This window comes from Spermophilus citellus (genome assembly GCF_964194105.1).
Source record: "Spermophilus citellus genome assembly, chromosome: 13".
NCBI classification, from domain to species: Eukaryota; Metazoa; Chordata; class Mammalia; order Rodentia; family Sciuridae; genus Spermophilus; species Spermophilus citellus.
Genome location: NC_138193.1, coordinates 106,371,167 through 106,390,594, shown reverse-complemented (window position 1 = coordinate 106,390,594; position 19,428 = coordinate 106,371,167). Strand labels below are relative to the sequence as shown.

At 41.1% G+C, this 19,428-nt stretch overlaps 1 long non-coding RNA gene across 3 annotated transcripts in view; it reads left to right on the top strand.

Annotated features, from left to right (window-relative positions):
• Positions 1–17,518, top strand: part of LOC308632561 — a 35,034-nt gene extending 17,516 nt beyond the window's left edge. For all 3 annotated transcript variants that reach the window (XR_014018583.1, XR_014018584.1, XR_014018585.1), the window contains 3 exons: positions 1,746–1,971; positions 10,718–10,782; positions 16,004–17,518. This is a non-coding gene — a long non-coding RNA (uncharacterized lncRNA). The remainder of the gene's footprint in view (positions 1–1,745; positions 1,972–10,717; positions 10,783–16,003) is intronic.
• The last annotated feature ends 1,910 nt before the right edge of the window (positions 17,519–19,428 follow it).

Genomic DNA, 19,428 nt, shown 5'->3' with positions numbered 1-19,428 from the left:
TGGTGTTGGCCTGAGCCCTGAACTCTTCCAAGTGTGCACCTTTGAAAATGAGATGACAAAGATGTCTTTTCCCTAAAAGAAAAAGTTATAGCCTCATCCTGATTCCCTTTCCCCTTGTTAGATGACAGATTTCTTAAGGGCAGGAACCAGTTACTAAACGTGTATATGTCATCTAAAGACGGAATACAGCAGTGTGGAGGAAGGGAAGCGGTGTGCTCTTTAGTAGAAGATGCACTTGGAGTGGGTTGTGTTTATTAAAATGGTGTACAGACATGAATGAAGAAATATATGAATTTTCTCAGCGCCGGCTTCATGGGCATCAAATGGACAGGTCAGTCATAAAAGGACGCCTGCCCAGTTCCTAGGCACCACCTTGCCTTCCAGATGAGAGCAAACAGAAGGAAAAGCGCAGGCCCTGAGGGCGATGTGCATTCCTAAAGACTGGAGAAGCAGGTATGATCACAGTTTTGTCAGTCCCCAACTTTGAGCGGAGGTCACCTGAGCGAGACTCAAACACAAGTGAAAGAAACAGAGGCCGGTGGAGGATTTCTAGCCTGACTGCTCGCACACCTATTCTTTCTTGGCTTGGCTTTGAAGTTTCTGCAACAATAAGACTGATGAAGGGATTCTTCCCTGCTCCCCAGGCCTCAGGAAACCGACCAGAAAGCCGCCCACGTCCTGCGCCTTTACTGAAGCCGGCTAAGGCAAGCAAACACAGACACATGCCCCCCAGAGCTCTCCAGAGCTGCGTGGGCCTTTTATTTCCCAGTCCTCTTTAAAGTGTTATTTGTGAAGCTTCAAATATGTGAGCTTACCAGGGAGGAGGCCTGCGCTCAGGAGAAAATAACACCCCGAGATCAGCCACGTCGCATTGTTTCTTCTGGGACACATTTTGTTCTGGGAAAATGTCCTAATAGCCCCTGATTTCAATGTTACTGCACAGCACAGCACTGTTCCCGGGAAAACACAATGACATTTTATATGATGATATTGTAGTGAAATAATAGCTCTTCAGTCCCGTAAGCAGCAGATTGGCGTGCGCCATTTATTAGAAGTCGGGAGCCCTGAATATCTAATCCTTCTAAAAGCTCTGTGTGCAGGACTGGTTTCATGGCAGGAGAGGATAAGATTTCACAAACCAAAATGTGATACAAATTTTAGCACGGTGTCAGCTGACTTTTTGTTCCAAAGTGAAAAGAAGAAATGCACCTTGGTAGGGAGACGGTAATAGGTAATGCAAAGGCATATGCTTGAGTCTCAGAGACCTGGTCTCAGCGAGGCACCAGTAGTAGTAGCAAGATGACGAACAGTGTCTTCACCATGGGGTAAGTTACTTGGCTTTTCTGGTTTCCAATTTCCTTTTTTTTTTTTTTTTTTTTAATTTTTGTACTTGGGATTGAACTCAGAGGCACTTAACCACAGCCACATCTCCAGCCATTTTTTGGTGTTTTATTTATATTCAAATTTGTTCCTTAGTTTGTATGTTACTTTTCTATTACTATCATAAGAAATTATCATTTACTTTTTGGCCTAAAGCAATGCAAATTTATTAGTGCACACTGAATTGCTTAGGGCCTCCCTAAGTTGCTGACACTGGCTGGCTTTGAACTCATGATCCTCCTGCCTCAGCCTCCCAAACTGCCGGGATTATAGGAGTGCACTACTGTGCCCAGACCTATTTTTTAAAAATAGATATATTGATATGTGTTTCATGACTTTGTTTTCTTTTTCTTTTTTTCATAGAGATATGCAGATCCTGAAATGTGCTTAGTGGTCGTAATTATTGGAGTCATAGACATGATGAAAGTGATCAACAAATGAGCAGCATTTTACAGAGTAGCTACACAGACCTCTTCCTCTTCAGCACTGAATCACCTGCCTTCACCCAGAGAGCAGGAGTATCAGGCCTGACCTGTGAAGATACCAGTGAAGATACCTCAGATTCCTCTGAAGTTTGCTGCTAAAATAAAGGTAAAGGATAAGACCACATGAGTTAGTAGGATTTGTGTATCAAGGGAGTTTAAGAGCTCAGGATACCCAGTACCTTACTATATGAGCATTTTTGTTTTAACTATCTTGCAACTAAATGCCAGAGTCCTATCTGTCAGAAATTCAATTTTGTTCCTTAGTTTGTATGTTACTTCTCTTTTATTATCATAATAAATTACCACTTACTCTGTGGCTTAAAGCCATGCAAATTTATTAGTGCACACCTCTTTCAGTCATGATATAGTCAGTTATAGAGCTGGGGCCTTCTGAGAAACCAAGGCAGTATGAAAACTCACCCTTCAGACCCTGGTTCTTGTGATCAAGTCAGAAAGATTTCAGACAGAAAGATTTCTCTCAGAGTAACAGGAATGTGTTTATTGAAGGGATAAGAAAAGGAAAAGGGGATACTCTCAAGGGAGAGAGCAGGTTCTCTCAGAGAGGAGAGGGACAATGTGTCTCTCCTTCACTCAAGTTTTATTGAGGATCCCAGAGAAGATTCCAGAGAATCCCACCCGGGTCCACCTCCTGACTTCTGGCTGACAGCAGGCTGGCATCAGACAAGTATCTATTGCCATGACAAATCAAGGTCCCCTTGGCCCATGAGAACCAGCTCTAATTGATGGATTCTTAATCACTTTTGCAGGTTTTATGGTTAACAGGAATTACCCTTTCAGAATCTTGTCTCTGACAAAGGTCACAAAGTCTCTTTGTTCAACGTAACTTAGGTTCCTCTTATCAAAATTATTTCCTGCCCACATTTCCTTGCAGATAACCAGTAGTTTGCTGAGAAATGTGACATATCCTGTCCAGTTAGGCCAGGTAGGGCTACAGGTAAATCGATTTCTGACAAAGGAAGCAGTGAGGGTCCACACAGTGGGGCTATTTGATAAAGTTATTCTCTTAACCTCCTGTTCCCACTAGCCTTACCTGTCTGTCCCCTACCAATGAGTCTGACTGTCACTGGGCTACAATTGAGGGGCCAGCAAAGCTGTCTTTCTTCTGGGGGCTCCAGAGCAGAGCCCATTTCCTGGTCTTTCGCTGTCTCTGGAAGCCACTCACATTCTGTGGCTAATCCTTCCTCCATCTTCAAAACCACAGTATCCCATCGTTCTCTGTCTCCTCTTCTGCTTCCTCTTCTGCTTTAAGTACCCTGTGGTCCTGTTGGGCCCACCCCGAATATCCAGGATCATCTGCTGCTTAAGGTCAGCTGATTAGCAACTGTAATTGCTTCTGCAGCCCTAATGCTCCTGTGCCATGCAAGATCACACACCCTGGACCAAGTTGCCATTGTTCTGGCTACCAGGGTTTGGCATTAGATCTAATATTTTTCCAAGAAAATAAACAACTTCAAAGATGCAAGTTTTGCCATTGGTGAGAAAATGAGCTACACATTGATGAAGCATGTAGAACATACCAGTCACTTTTATTTATTAATTTATTGATTAATTATTAATTTATAATTATTAATTATTTATTAATATATTTGAACCTCCCATTGATACCCTTTCGTATGCTTGTAGAAGGACCTGCTTACTGCCCCTCCCTATTTCTGTAATCCTAGCCTGCACCCTCAGAGGTACATCACATATAAATTCTAAGTCCCTATGAAAATAAGAAGGCCTGGTGACAGAACAGAAAGCAGAGAGTCTGTAATATGGAGGTCAAAAATTATTTGGGGGGTTCTTACAAAAACTCTATGTGGCCGTAATTCTTATATGCTAAAGAGAAAAAAGAAAGATTGGAGAAATAAGAGAAATTGTTCAGGACCCGTCATTTCAACCCAGCTCACCTCACTTGAAAGTGCACATGTTAAACCACAACAGGAATGGTGACCAGTGTGGTGGGTCCCAGGGCATCTGGAGAGAACTAAAGCTTGAAGGATTTTAAATTAAAATTAAAACAATATCTGGGGCCCACTGGAGTCAGTGCACAGCCTCCCAAAATTATGTTTTGTTGTATTTTTCTTTTAAGGAGTGAGCACTGATTTGGAAAGGTAGATTCATGAGGCCCACTGGGAAAACCAGGCCCTCTCCCAACTAGGGGGAGGGGCACTTGTTTGGGAAGAGCCGAGGCTGAACAACAGCTGAAGGAGGAAGGTAGAGTCTCAAACAGCCCAGCACAGGGAAAGGTACCGATACTGACCTTCATAGACTACATGTGGGGCTGTCACGCTGGTACTAAAGGAGCATAAAATATGAGAAAGCAAAGGAAACTAAATGCGGGGAGAGGGACAAAGCACGGAGGTCTCTGTGTAGCAACATTAGGATTTGAAAAGATCCTGAGCAGAGAAGGAACCTGACCAGATCTGCAGCTCAAGGGAACGCCCGGCAATAGGAGTTGAGAGGGGTGGGAGCCAGACACTGGTCACGGGCCTGTCAGGGCTGACCCAGAGCCTGGAGGAGACATAGGAATGTTTGAGCTCAGGTTAGTTATACTGAAGGAGGGAAGGGACCTAATTGGGAAATATTCCAGAATGTGAGAATTGTGGCCCCAAGTCAAGCCGGCCTCCTCCTGAGACAGCAGAGGGTAGAAAGTTCTCTGAGCAGCTTGGTGCCTGTGGTGAGGCACAGGAGGTGACCTCTGAGGTCCCCTTTTTTTCTGAGACTGAAGTTAAATTGCTTTCAAGTGGCAAACCTCCTCCTAAGAGGCTTAATTTAGAGGCTGCTTGGTCTTCCCAGCAGCCCACAGCCTGGCTGGAGCAGACTGCATTTCCCAGCTCGTCAGAAGGGGTTGTTTATGGAGGTCCACTGCAGAAACTCCAGGAAACAGCCCCATTCTCTCACTGGGCTGCACACAATTTACACCTTGTTGTTTGTCCAGGGTTCTTGGACTTCCGTATCATAGAAAGGAGTGGGAAAGGCACATGAGGACCTAAGGGACTGTTTCATGTTTCCTGCCTAATGGCTTGACAGTGCTTCAAAATGGGCAAAATTATTTTCGGGGTGGGTGGAAGCTTTTTCCTCCATCTGGTAAATAATAGTGCAGACCTTTGGTTTCAAAAGTTCTCTGAACATTCATTTATTTAACCACTACCTAGTTGCCCCATATGGATTTTTTTGAGTGACTTATTCAATGAATAAACATGCCCAAGGTCCTTCTGTGAACCCAGCTTTAGTAGGTACCTGGCTATAAGGAGCATGTGACTCAACCTGTCCATCTTTCAGTTTCACCTCCATATCACAGGGGGGACAATAAGTAATGTAGCAAACACAACATTGAGCAAAAATGATTAACCAGTGGCACACATGAAGTTTCGACACAGGACAAAGCTCAGATAAGAAGAACTGACTTAAATATGATGACATAGGCAGAGTCATGACATTGATTTTCCATCTAAACAAAGTTCATTTCTATCTAGAATAAGAATTAACTCCCCTCTAGGCACAGAACACATAAGCAGTGCGTTGTGAAGCATAGCATCCAAAGAGACAGAGATGGGGGACTTTACAGATGGTGAGACTTTATCCCCAAGGTTAACAAGTAGAGACAAACATTTATAATTCATTGTGAAAAGAATACAAATAATATGGATAGGAGCAACATATATTGAGCACTTTGTATTAACCAATCGCCATTCTAAATGCTCATCCTGGAATGATCTCATTTTTCATTTTCCACAACATCTAAAGTAATTATTATCTGTTTCTCCATTATACAAATGGGAAAAATAAACATCAGGGAGGTCTCATACTAAATGCATGGTCCATATGCTTGTTGGAATCCAGTTGGAGCTGGGCTTTCTCACTCCAGAGACCAATGCTCAGCCATATTCTTCCTGTGAAGCTGTAGCCATTTCCTTGACTGTGTTCTGTAATCTAGAAGAACAGAGTTTCTCTAAAGAATGACAACATAGACCCATGTGGAGATGGAACAATAAGGAACACGTGTAACAGAATCAGTAGAAAGAACAATACCGAAGATGAAAGGGAAAATAATTTTCTTGGAGTTTTCATCCACTCCACAATTGAGGAGCTATTTGCAAATTGATGACAAAATGTTACTTTCTAGTAGAATTTGTACATATATGTAGAATATGACTGTGCAACAAGATCAACTCTTAAAAATAGATACATGAAAACAGATCTGATTACAGAAGCTTCCCTTTTCAAATGTTTTGGGCACGAGTGTATAGAGTACAGGATAAGAGTGTTCTAGTTTTTAGACAAAATTTCCTAAGTATTTGCAGTTTTACCAGGATTCTAAGAGATGAGGAAAGGGATGAAGGACACTTTGCTTTGCAGAGCACATTAATGAATCATTTAGAGAGGTGGAAAGCTAAGCTAATCTATATTAAATAATAATAAGGAGGAAGAGGAGAAGGAGGAAGAGGAGGAGGAGGAGGAGAAGGAGGAAGAAGAGGAGGAAGAGAAAGAAGAGGAGGAGAAGGATTGAGCTATAAGGATTTAAAGGGGAGTGAATATCCCAAATATAGCTGGGAGGTGATTCTGTTGAGATATGAGGCAGGCAAGGGTTTTCTTACAGTGAGATGCCAGAAACACAGGCATCTCACATTATGATACATTAAGAATAAAATAAACCAGGCGCAGTGATGCACACCTGTAATCACAGTGGCTCAGGAAGCTGAGGTAGGAAGATCATGAGTTCAAAGCCAGCCTCAGTAACAGTGAGGCGCTAAGCTACTTGGTGACAGCCTGTCTCTAAATAAAATACAAAATAGGGCTGGGGATGTGGCTCAGTGATTGAGTGCCCCTGAGTTCAACCCTGACACAAACACACACACACACACACACACACACACACACACACAAATATGCCATGTGAAGAAAGGCAACTCTGATTCTTATTCTACTTTACTACTATTTACAATGAACTCTGTTGTTTGCACTGCTATGAATTAAAATCCAATCACTGCCCCAAATCTTGTTAAAGTTCGTTTTATACACACAAACACCCTTAAGAGAAACTGTTCCCGGGTGACTGAGAGAGAAGCAGCCTGGGACATGAGCATTTAGAGCAAACAGAAACTTGGATTGATTTTATCTACGCCTCAAAGGACAGATGACAGCAGCTGAGACTCCTACTGTCCATTAATTATAATGCAAATAATTGAATTACATGATAAAAGTTCATACACATCAAACACTTCCTTTGTCATTTTCTTAAAGTCATAAGCAGAAGGAAACATCCAGAAATTATTTTATGCAGGACTCTAAATGGCAACTGACAGTACTGCATTAGTGAGAGATGTTTCACAGGGAGCTGAGCTCCCCCATTGGACAGCTCTCTCCCCTGTGACCCTAGCAAGTTAGTAAACTCCTCTAAATGCCCGTTTCCTCATTGGCAAAATGAGGTTAATAATACTTTTCTTAAAAGGTTGTAGTGAGAATTAAATAACATAAAAATGTGAACTGCTTATGTTAGAACCAAATGCATTGAAGACACTTGTCCTGGAGAAGGACAAGAGTACGATGCAGAGATTTGGAAACGCCAGATTGGCTACCCTGGGTGCAGAACGAATCCCACGCTGGCTGGTGTACCCAAGTGACCAACATCCACAAGGGTCCAAAGAACACTGTGCGTCAGAGAATGTTTTATCCGTTCTAAACTGCTGTCATTCTTAATGTTGCTCTTTTCCTGTGAGTACTGAGCTAGACCTAGAACCATATCTGTTGTTCACTATGAAATATATAACCAGAGTTGAAAAGAAATATCTTTGGTGGACAGTGGTGGCTGATTTTTAAAGATTCTTCCTGGAATTCTAAAAGACCTGAATAGGAAAAAAAATTAAAAAATAAAAAAACAATTACCAGGCCTCAGAGCACCACAGGCCTTCCAGAAAAGAAGACATATGGGACTGGATTTTCTGGGGGAATAGCCCTTCTGTGTAGAGAATGATGAATGACAAGGCTTCAGGCAGATCAGATAACCTGGGACAAAAGGAACAGTACCAACATGAGAGGGTTCATTAATGACCTTGTGGTCCCAGTCGGCATAGCCTCACACGTCACAGGATGTCAGGGGTCATGAAATATAGGCACTTGCAGTTCCCCCCTGAGGTTGCATTTATCTTGAATTATTTAGCACCAGATTTCCTGACAGTGGAATAGACTAACAATGTGGCTTTCGCATGGGGCTGGAAGTCCTCAAATTGTAATTAATCTACTTCTAGAAGATCCATGGGTATGGCGGCACTAGAGTCCATGAATTATTACAATTAATGTCTTTATGACATCATGAAAGTTTCATGGCATGAGAAACCACATTTCCAGAAAGAACAGTGAGTGGAAAACACTTTGGAATAGATTGCTTCCGATTCCCGTAAGGTGGCATTTCTTTCAGGCTACATTAGGTCCAATCATTAGGGTGAATGCTATCCACTGGGGAAAAGAATGACGGAATCTTACAGAAGGCAAAAGTGAGATGACTTTCCATCAAAAAATGTATTCTCGCTCCAGAAAACATACAGTAAGAAAACAGCTACATGAGAAATAATTATGATTTAAATGTTGTAGGCTCAATAGCTGGTGACCTTTCGAACATTCTCAGCCACCTTTGGGATGGAGTCCAAAGTCCTCAGCCAGCCAGGGAAGGCAGGCCAGACTTATCTCAGGCACCTCACTTAGCCACTGTGTTCTGGGTTATACCAAGCTAGTTCCCTAAAACACACCATGTTTTATGTTTGGGGCCGTTTTTCTTTCTGTCTTATCTGCAGGGGACTCTGCCTTTCCCTTTCTGCCTGGGAAATTTGAGTCCTTAATGAAGGCGTGAGAATATGACCTCTTCTGCATGACCGCTCCCTCTCCCATGTCCGCCTCCCTTTTCTCTTACCCTCACCTCTCTCGTGTCCCAGTCCCCTGCTTTGCCACTATGAGCATGTTTGAATGTATATCTGCACATACAGTTAGCATATCTGTACACATAATGGACTCCTGAGCTCCCTTAGGGCAAGGGCGATGACTCACAATGTCTCACTCATTCTTCCCTTTTTCCCTGGAGGGACAAGAACCTGATAGATATTTTTGACAATGTGGTTTTGGTGAAGACAGAGGATGCCACGAATCCCAGTAACTCAAGTAATGCATAATAAATAAACAGGACTGGATATAAAAACATACGGTTGATTTTGCCATAAGACAAAATGACAATAAGGCACCATAGAAATGCTAGTCGTGTCCTGAAGGATTTGAACTGCTCACTACACCTGAGAAACATACAAGGTATTATAGACTGAATGAGTTACATACTTACCAATAGATTGTTCTCTTTATTTGGAATTTTCTTACTTCTCATATCCACAATCTATCCTTAAGGTCTGAGTTCCACCCCACCCATTGAGTTTTCAATGCCACCTTCAAGAGGACCTCAATTCACCCTTCTCCAAGTTCATATAGTACTTAAACTGTTTTTTATCTTGTGTCACAACTCTCTCCCTTACACTGTAATTATTCATGTAATTTATACAAATCATCAAGACAGATCTCTCCCACTACATTAGAAAACGCTTAAGGTCTGTTCCAGTTTTCCATTGGAAGTTATGGCTCAAAGATTCTTCTGCTGTCATAGGCAGACTGTGCCTGGAGCAGTAGCAGTGAACTGCAGGAGCAGTTCAGGATTGATTGCCTGGGCATCTCTTCTCTTCATGCACTGACAGTGACTTTCCATGGATTCTCTCCATGACTTAGTTTGGGCTTCCTCAAAATAGTGCAGCCTGATTTAAATGGCAGCTCAAGGCCCCCCAGGCAAACTACGTCAACATTTTTTGAATGAATAAATTAATGATTGCTGATTCATTATAACAGCATTGTGTGTTAATAAATATTTGAGCCAAAATATTACTCTTACCTAATTATCAACTACCAGTCTTATTTTTATTTTTTGTCCAAAAGAGGGGATAAAGCAGAAGATACATTTTGTTATTGATCCTAATGATTAGGAAGAAGTGAGTATATACTTCTCTTCCCAATTTGTAATCAGACTGATCAAATGTCAATTTCAATTATTGTAATCATGAGGGTAACTATTCAAAATGTTAAAATCTGTTTCCTCTGACTTTTCTAAAAGAGAGTATTTTAAAACTTACGGATCAAGTAGCTGTCCAGTTGATATAAGGCCCTCCAAAATTACACCCAAATCTACCCAACTCTTTTATTTCCACTCCCTCTTGGCTTAAGTTCTCATTCCAAATCAAGCAAAATGAATTCTTTTTTTCCACCTGTACCAAGCCCAGGTATACTCTCTCCTTCTGACCCCTTCCCCATTTTCACTATCTAGATTTTCTTCCATCTTCCTCATGTTGATGGAACTTTTCTTAATCTTACCAATTTGGTGAGTCCCAAGTCCAGTTCCATTTCCACTCAGGTATCCTTCCCTTATATGGAATGTGTTGTGTAAACAAATGACATGCCATCATCTACATAACCAGATCACAGGACACGTGGGGCTAATTTTGAGGTACACGGGGTAATTTGGAAAGCATGGCCAAAAACACTTGGTCTGCCTCCTATAAAACGGAGCTAAGTGTATTCTGTCACCAGTGTGATCAAATAGGACCAGCAAGTGGGGAGTCAGTCAACTCCAGGAGAGGAACTCGGAGGCTCAGGAAGCAAATGAATGACGAAGCCACCATTCTCAAAGAGACCCGAGTCTTTTAAGAGAGACAGATCATTAAAGTTACAATAATACCACTGAGACCTGGGTGTGCCATGCTCTAGGACTACAGAATGGCATGCTAGATATTGTTAACAAAATTATTTCTCTTAATCATAAGATGGAGCTGCACCCTACCAGAAGGGACTTCGGATAAACACGGGAAGTCTGAATTCCCTTGCATAGGTAAGTGCCTGCAATAGGAGAGAGGCAGGGGGTTATTTGGAAAGCCCTTCACCTCTGCAGAGCATGGTGGTGTGCTCCAGTGCCTACCCCATTCATCCAGGGTGTGCACCCTGAATCCTGAAGGAAGAGGAGAGTGGTCACGGTCACATGACTTCTGGGTGATGGAGGCCTTGATCATGTCCACCTCCCATGTGGAGAAAGTGGAGGCAGAATGAGCCATTTACCTTATACTGATGAGAGCAGATGGAGAGGTCATGGGAACTTGTTTAAAGCATTAGTGAACTGCCTGTTCAGATTAAGGACTTTTGAGAATTGAAAGAGTTCTGAAAAACCCTGATGGCTCATAGGATTGCATGTTCTCACTGAATGATCAGGTGTCTGAACTCCCTAGACATTAAACCATGAGAAACATACAAGGGCTTGGCTGATTGCACTAATGAGATGCAAGGATTAGGAGTCAAGGTAACTCAGTGAGACAGGCACAACCTGAAAGCAAGCCTTTCCCATCCAGCTGCTGTCTGTCTGCTCAGTGCAATCACAGGCTTTGACGGCCACAGAACTATCTGCAAAAAACAGTGTAATGATTTCTGAAAAGCCTTTCAAATGTGAATGAGTTTGAATCCTGCTTCCAAGTTCTCTTGGGTTTATATTTGAAAGTATAGATATACATTGGAATGATTAAACATCTACCCTAAAAGTGCAACTTCATTTTAAAAGGAGTTGATTGATCTAAATCTCATGAGACCTGTGCCAATATAAATATTTTAATTATAGGAAAAAAGAACCTAGACTGAGGAACCATTATTTACTTAGGGAAATAGAAGTTGTGTGTTGTGGTTTCTCTTAGCACTCACCAAAGATAAAAGGCATCTGAGACATGACACTAAATCATTGGGGTTTAAATGTTTTATGTAAGAAAGTTTTAGATTAGCAATTGGGGATGAGTATAAGAAAAAAAGCTATTGGCTATCATTTAACTCAAACCCAGCTTGTCACAGATGATAAAAACTAGGCCAGATAAAGGAAGTGACTTTGTGCAGAAATAACTTACAGGAATGATAGCAATTCTCAGGAATGAAGCAATTTTAAACCCAGGTCTGATATTATCTAGCTCGGATGACACAGTCTTTGGGATCCTCAATTTCTATAAAATTAGACATCTTATGTGAGATAAATCTAATAAATAATACTAATTTATATGAAAAAAGAATTGAATAACAAAAAAGGAAAAAAGAAGTAAAATATAAATTCAACTAATTTTATTTATTGAATAAGCAAACCAAAAATTGTTTAAAATTATTCCAAAGCAAGAGTAGTCCTTTAATTTAATATCGGAATTAAACTCTGGTATAATTCAAATAGTTATCACAATCATGCCATCTGGAAAAAACATGTTCTCAATAAACTATAGAGAAGGTTGAAAATAAATTGAGACTTCTATAGAAAGCATAGTAGCTACTTTTGTATTCTAAATATTGAGAACAATAGTAAAATTTTATAACATTTTGATGCAAAATAACTCTCGATATCAAAATAATTAAATTTATTGCATGGGCTAAAATATCAGGAAGCTTAAGACTGATCAGCTGAAGAAGATGGGTATTCTGCATTTCTCCTGAAGTTTCCTGGATCAGAACACAAATCCCCCAAAGGAGAGGGGGGCATATCCTGTCTTAGAAGGGTGTGTGCCTCAGCGGAGGGAGCCTGGGTGGGAGAGAGGAATGAGCCAGAGGCAGGATCAGCCTTTATTTGGCGGCACTAACGTGTTCTGTGCACAGTGTGTGAAAACTTCAAGAGATTGTGTTCAAAGGATTTCCGGAGAAATGCTCTAGAGGACAGGACTGGCACACAAAAGAACCTCAGTGGCCAAGGGCAAGTCTAGAAAGTAGGCAGGAACTTGGGGCTGTCAACTATATCCTCCTCCTCACAGGCCCAGGGGAAAGTGGGATTTGGATCCATGCGTGGAGAGAGGACACCTGCATGAACTCAGAGGGTGCTTGACTGCAGCCAGGCCACCCAGGGACTGGAGTAGAACTCATCTAACATCAGTGAGGACAAGGAAGACTTCTCTTGGGGAAAACGAGGTGGGGCTACAGAAGAATTACAGGTAGATTAGGAGGAAAGAAAGGGCAGCGACTCTGTGAAGTTCCCAGACTCGTTAGAAAAAGGGAACATGAGAGTAAGACATAAAGAAACCAGAGGCCTGATCCAAGAGAGTAGGGGAGAGCAGCAGATACGAGAGGAGACCAGGGCAAGGAGCACTCTCGCACCGCCAAGGGTGCAGTCCTGCTGTGGCAGACACCCATGGATTGTGAGACATCTAGGTTCGATGGATTTCCATCCCCACTTCACATGTGAGCTACTACACTGGAGATGCCTGGAATTTGTCACAGGAAATGGGGTCTTTGCTTAGACACTTACTAGATGGATACCACTGAGCAAATCACCTGATTCCTCTATGCATCTGACTTTTCTTCTGTAAAATTGGAATAAAATATTCCATCCACAGGTTTATTGTGAGCACTGAAAACACACTCACACACTCACACACGCACACACACACACACACACACACATGCACACATAAATTTTGAGCAGGAGAAAGGGTCAAGAAATTCTCCTATTTCGTTCCATTTAGTTCCTCTTTGCAGCCGTATAGGTGCTGCTCTTCCTTTCGCATGGCTTACATGAAATTGTCTTATAAGCCACAGATCAGCATGAACATGACTGCGATTATGCTACTGGTTACTAAGAGTTGGTTGTAAAAAGATAACAAGAAATAGAGATGAATACTCTGTTTTGGAGCTGCTAATGGGATTAAATGACAGCAAAGCTTCCTGCTCTTATAATCCACAGAGACCTTCCTGATAGGTGAAGGTGATGCAAGGTCACCTTTACATATCCCAGGAGCTAGAGGTACTGCAGAAGACATTCTCTGGTCCTCGGTGTTCTTAGGGACGTGGGTAGAAGGACAGTTGGCAATGGTAAGTTGTGCTAAAATACATACGCCCCACCTTCTGAATGCTATGTAGTTGAAATTCTGTTTTTTTGTGTTTCCAAATACCAACCATCTTCGTATGTTTATAAATACCAACAAGTATAAAAGTAAAAAGAATGAATACATTTTTTTTCATGTTTGCTTCACTTTAACTGAACACTTTAAAAATAACTGTTTCATTGATTTGACTTTTTTCTTTTTCAAAGCAGCTGAGAGATAGAGTTATAACCCGGGGAACCGTTTCTTTCTTCTCTCTCTCTGCTCTGAACTTGTAGAGCATAGAATTTTAAATCTGTGAGCCTTAGTTGAGTCTGTCGTCATTCTACATAAATGGGAAACTGAATGGGACAGTGCCTTGCCCAAAGACACGAGCTATCAGCTGTCAGATTAGGACTCAGGATTCAAATCTACAGCACTCCTGAAGCTAGCACCTAGTACCAGCTCTCTAGAGCAATGATTGAGTCTCAATTCCAAGACGATTAGAACTGCCTGAGAGCTTTACCCCATGTCCAGCCATATCTTGTGCCAAGGGCATCAGAATCTCTGATGGAATCTAGGCACCACTACTTCTTGTAGCTCCAGGCAGACAAGACCAAGAACCACTCTTCTAGAGTCATTGATTCCCTTTTCAATATAATGATGTTGAATTTTGTATTTAATGTAAACAGCAATGGCCCCTTGATGGAGAATTTGCTCTGTGCTGGGAGTATGTCAGAACTTTCTATTCTTTCTTCCACTTGGTTGCTCACTGCAGTGATCAAAAGTGCCATTATTGCCCTGCAGCGACCGACCCACCTGCTTGCACAGGTTAAACTCCTTGCTCAAGGTCATGGAGGTATAATGTGGCAGAATCCACAGTGGGACCCAGAGCTCTCAGCAATGAGGCTGCACTATGTCCGTTGACTGACAGTGTCATGGTTTCCTGGTAGACTTCTGTGGTGGAGGCAGGAATTGTGGGAGTTTGCTGAGTGCTTGTTCACCTCTACCCAGGGTGGGATAAAAGTTCATTATAGATCAAGAGAATTGATCTTCAGGTGTGAATATTCCATCAACATATGATTCCAGATATTAACCAGTGGGAGAACCTGGCCTTCTGCGTGAAAACTCCAAAAGGCTATTCTCAGGGAAATGGGGCCATTATGAAGAACCTAGACCCTACATGTAATTTTGCTTCTCTTTGCTGCACTTGGTTCTGTTGACTACTTCAGTGCCAACCTATGGCATCTGTCGTCCCATGTCACCTTGACCTGCCTTCTTCTAGAAACTCCATGACCAGCTTCTAAGCTTTCTTCGCTCTCCCTTCCAAAGTCACCCTGAAAGAGGACTACGTGGGGGTAAGAAATAGCTCTCTATCAGAGTTATTTTAGGATTGTTTTCATAAACAGAAATCCAAGGGCAACTTTTAGAGGTTCCCTATGAGATCTTTAAAAATTTTAGCATCACTGCTAAACATTTAAAAATTAAAAATAGTATATTCTAAATTGTTGCATGACTGTTTTATTTCCAAATCCTTTCTCACAGTTCTAGTGTCCAAGTTTGTAATTATATTTATAAATGAGTTGTCACCAGTCAAATAGCACAACTTTAATTGTCCCAGGCTAATGAGAAAAGAACAGAGGCAGATTTAGTAGGCAAATGATGCATTCCCACTGCGTGAACTCCAGACGACATCACTGGGAACTGCAGGGAGAAGAGTTTGGGGGAAGCACAGAAGGTGGCGAGAAAATTGACTTCCATCCAAGAGAGTCAGATAAGCGTGTTAAGATTAAAGAGCTAGTCCATGCCACAGCCCTGCAAGCAGCAATTTAGTTTCGGCAAAATGAATTACTCCTGACAATTTAAATTATTTTTGCTTTTGTAGTTGTTTGGTTTTAGTTGGTTGGTAAATTTGTTTTGACTTCAGAGTGCTGTGACTTAAGAGAAATGAGTTCAGAACTAGTTTTATGTTTATGCGTATTCAAGCAATATGAGGACAAAAGTAATCTAATTTCATATCACTAGACAAAAATGTATTTCACCTTTAAAAGGATTCGCACACATTGGAGTTTGCTCCTGGACCAGTATGGGAGTTTTATCTCAATGGGGTGGGACGAGTTCCCAGAAGGACCAAGAACCACCAGAACCAGCTGTCCAGGGACAAGGGAAAGCCACACCTGCATGCTGGACAGTAGGACACACTGCATTTAAGAGATTTTTTTTAATTCTTTTTTTTTCTCCTCTCAGATTCATGTTGAAGTTCCAATTAAACTGAAAATGAAGAAATTTTAAAAAGGATGAGCTTTTAATAAATTGAATTTCTATTTGGAACTTATTAAAATTGCCGTGGAGAAATTACCACAGAAAAGCTCATCTCTGAAAATAATGAAAATGTTGATTGTTCATTCTCTAGTGACACAGCAACGGCAAGATTAGGTAAGGTGATTGGAGCAGAGTGCTTCTTATTGTTAGGCAACTTGAACTGTCTGGTTAATCATGGAGATGAGAGGCGTATTTAGATTCACCTTGGCTGAAACCGCTGCTGAGAGTCCGACTGCCATCATTGACTGGGCTGCTGTGTTAACTTGTTACAAACTATGTCAAATCATTCCATCAAGCTGGGATGTTACAACTGAACTTTGTGTCAATGATTTTTAAGTCTCGACTTTTCTCATTATTTGAGAAAAATTTCTATTGAGAAATTTCTATTGAGCCTCAAATCAACTTCATTTGATCTTAAGAATTATGTTAAATTTCAAAATTCAATCCAGCTAAAAAATTTTTAACTTATCACCATTATATATTGCAAGTGATGTTTATTCAAAGATTGTATTTTTATAATCCTATGTAGCTCTTTATAAATTATTTGTAAGAAGGTATCTTAAATAATCACCAATCAACAGCTTAAAATAACATTGATGAATACAGAAAAACTAGTTTTCAAGATTATTTTTAAAATCTTACTGAAAAAAACGTGCTAGTTTGTGATAGAAGCTAGTTTTACAATTTATTCATTTAGCACAATTACTTTCAACATGTCATCGTGGATGTTTCTTTGATTTAAAGATTTTGAAAAACCAACAGCATATTTTCTCAGATACACTGATTGCTCTGGAATAAAAATATGGGTAAATACTATTTTACATTGCTGAATCATCTTCAAAGTTTACAACTAAATGCTGCAGTAGAAATGTCAAGCAAAGCACTCTTTAAATAATGACATGCTAAGAAAACCTATTTAGCAAGTTGTTTTTAATAAATTAATGAAGATTTTTTTAAAGATATATTTTCCCTGATAACCCCATGAAGATGATATAATTAAGAATTGTGAAACCTGCCTGTCACCCTGATAGTTGACTGTGAACTCCTTGGAGACAGGATAGGACCCAGGACCAATATAACTCCAGGTCTCTAGAACCCTGGGCTATAAAGCTTTTTACCAGGAGGGAGGTTTTGTTAATTGAATTGAACTGAGCCAAATTAAGATGTATTTAATGAAATTAAAATATTTTAATAAGATAGTTTAAATGAAAATAAAATGTACATCCTTAAATTATTGGTAGTAGGTTTAGAAACAGTCTTAACTAAATTATTTCAAATGGACACCAGAGTATCTACTCTCCCTTTGCTATAATGACTGTCTTCTTATCCTTCCTATCAAACATTTTGGCTATTTGGAGCTAACTGACACAGCAATTAGAAGAGGCTTTGACTAGAGTTAAGAATCAGACCTACCAAAATAAGTGCAGTCCGATTTTTGAAACTTTTCACATGGCATAGGTACTAGAGCAGAGAATAAAAGTCTTAAAGACTCGGAATCCAATTTAAGGTCTGCAATTAGGAGATTTGTAAATTAGGAAAGATGTGTAATCCTGAGCTCCAATTTCCCTTGGCATAAGCCAAGGATAATAACTTACCTTCTGGGTGCTGGAAGGGTGAACTATAACAGCATGTGAAATTGGGAGCACAGACTAGGTTGGTTTCTTTCTTCTTCCCTGTATCATTCACCAGCCAAACTCACTGTCCTGATGATGATATGTGACTCTAGTCTCTCTGGACAGCTTCCATTGTGATCCTCTCTGTGACTGATCCTCTTCTCCCCACAGGGCCCCAGTCTACTTCCTTCTCTGGGGGTCCCTTGCTAAAGCCATCAACCCAGAAATTCAAGCAAACATGGGAGAAGTTTTACAAAGCACATTTGTTTCACGGGCTATATTGTACCGTATGTTCTGCTTTGCACACTACAACTCAGAGACATTAAGAAAAAAAATGTACATTTTTTTAATTTACTATAGTAAATTTAGTATAACTGAGCTAAACTCCCATCATTTCCCATGGTCATTTAAGGTAGGAATAACAATTGTCCATTAAAACTCTTCTAGATTTTTCTTATTTAGCACAAGATCTTTAGGACAAATCAAGTCAACACAAGTAACCACAAAGAGAAATGTTTCCCTCATTAAAAATTTGACTTTATTTGGGAAGGAACAGAAAATTGCCACCTGGAACTGTGCTCTGATGGATCATAGGCATAAATGTGGAGGCAAAGGAAAACAAGGGTTTTCACAGGGAAACTGAGGAAGCTTATAAAACTTGCTTGGGAACAATTATCCTTCTCTGCAAGGGTCAATAACAGGGTGGTGTGAGACCAGAGCCGAGGAGGCGGTTGCTGGGCGGACATCCTCACAGGAGTCCTGTTAGCATAAGGTTGCAGTGAACTTGGTGCAAGGCATGAAGTTCAGAGAGTCGTTGAAATAGTTTTTATTAATTGGAGTGTGTGCATGGGGGTCCCTCCTTTAGGACCTTCTAGCTCTATTTTGTCAAGTTTTTGACAAGAGTGACTACATTTTCATTCTGACAACTTTCCGAGTGAATAAATTCAAGTTCAGTTCCCTCCTTTGCTTTCCAAGAAGATGTTCAGATCAAGAGGGAGAGGAGGTTACTGAGCATCTGGTCCACGCCTGATCCTGAGTGGTCTTGTGAATCCTGGTGATCTTTCCACCTCCCCAGGGATGAGCATTCTTCCTCTGGATCCAGTCACCTAGCAGAACCCTCTGCCAGGCCTTCCACATGCCAGCTGCCTGCCTGCCTCTGTCTCTGCCCACCTGCTGCCAGATTTCACATCTCTCCTGAAGGAGGTGGCCGATATGGAGACGGAGACGGCAGGCTGAGAGGATGCACAGCACATTACTGAGCTGTGGAGACAGCAGATGTGTTGCTTTCTGCTCCACTAGTCTAGGCCAAGTTATTCCGCACTCCCTGGCACAGATTTTTATCTGTAAAATGGATATAAATATAATTTATGAGATAGTTATGAGGAATAAGTAGATTAATTAGTATAGGGCATTTTAAAACATCACTTGATGCACAATGAAAACTCAATAAATTCTGGCTGAATTTTTTCTACGTCTTTTATAACCCCATGCCCATGCCAAATATCCCTGATAACATGCCACCCTCTCAGGCTTTCCAGCCACTGAATTCCGGTTCTCTGACTTCTTCCTACCTATTTTGATAAAATTCTACATGCTTCCCTCCTAGGAGGCCTCCACATCATCAATTGGGTCATTAAACGACACCTAAATACTTTTTCATAGATTTTAATCCCTGCCTGGTCCCAGCTGGGCCTGACTCTCCATGGGCAACTCCCTTCTGCACATGCTCAGGCGAGG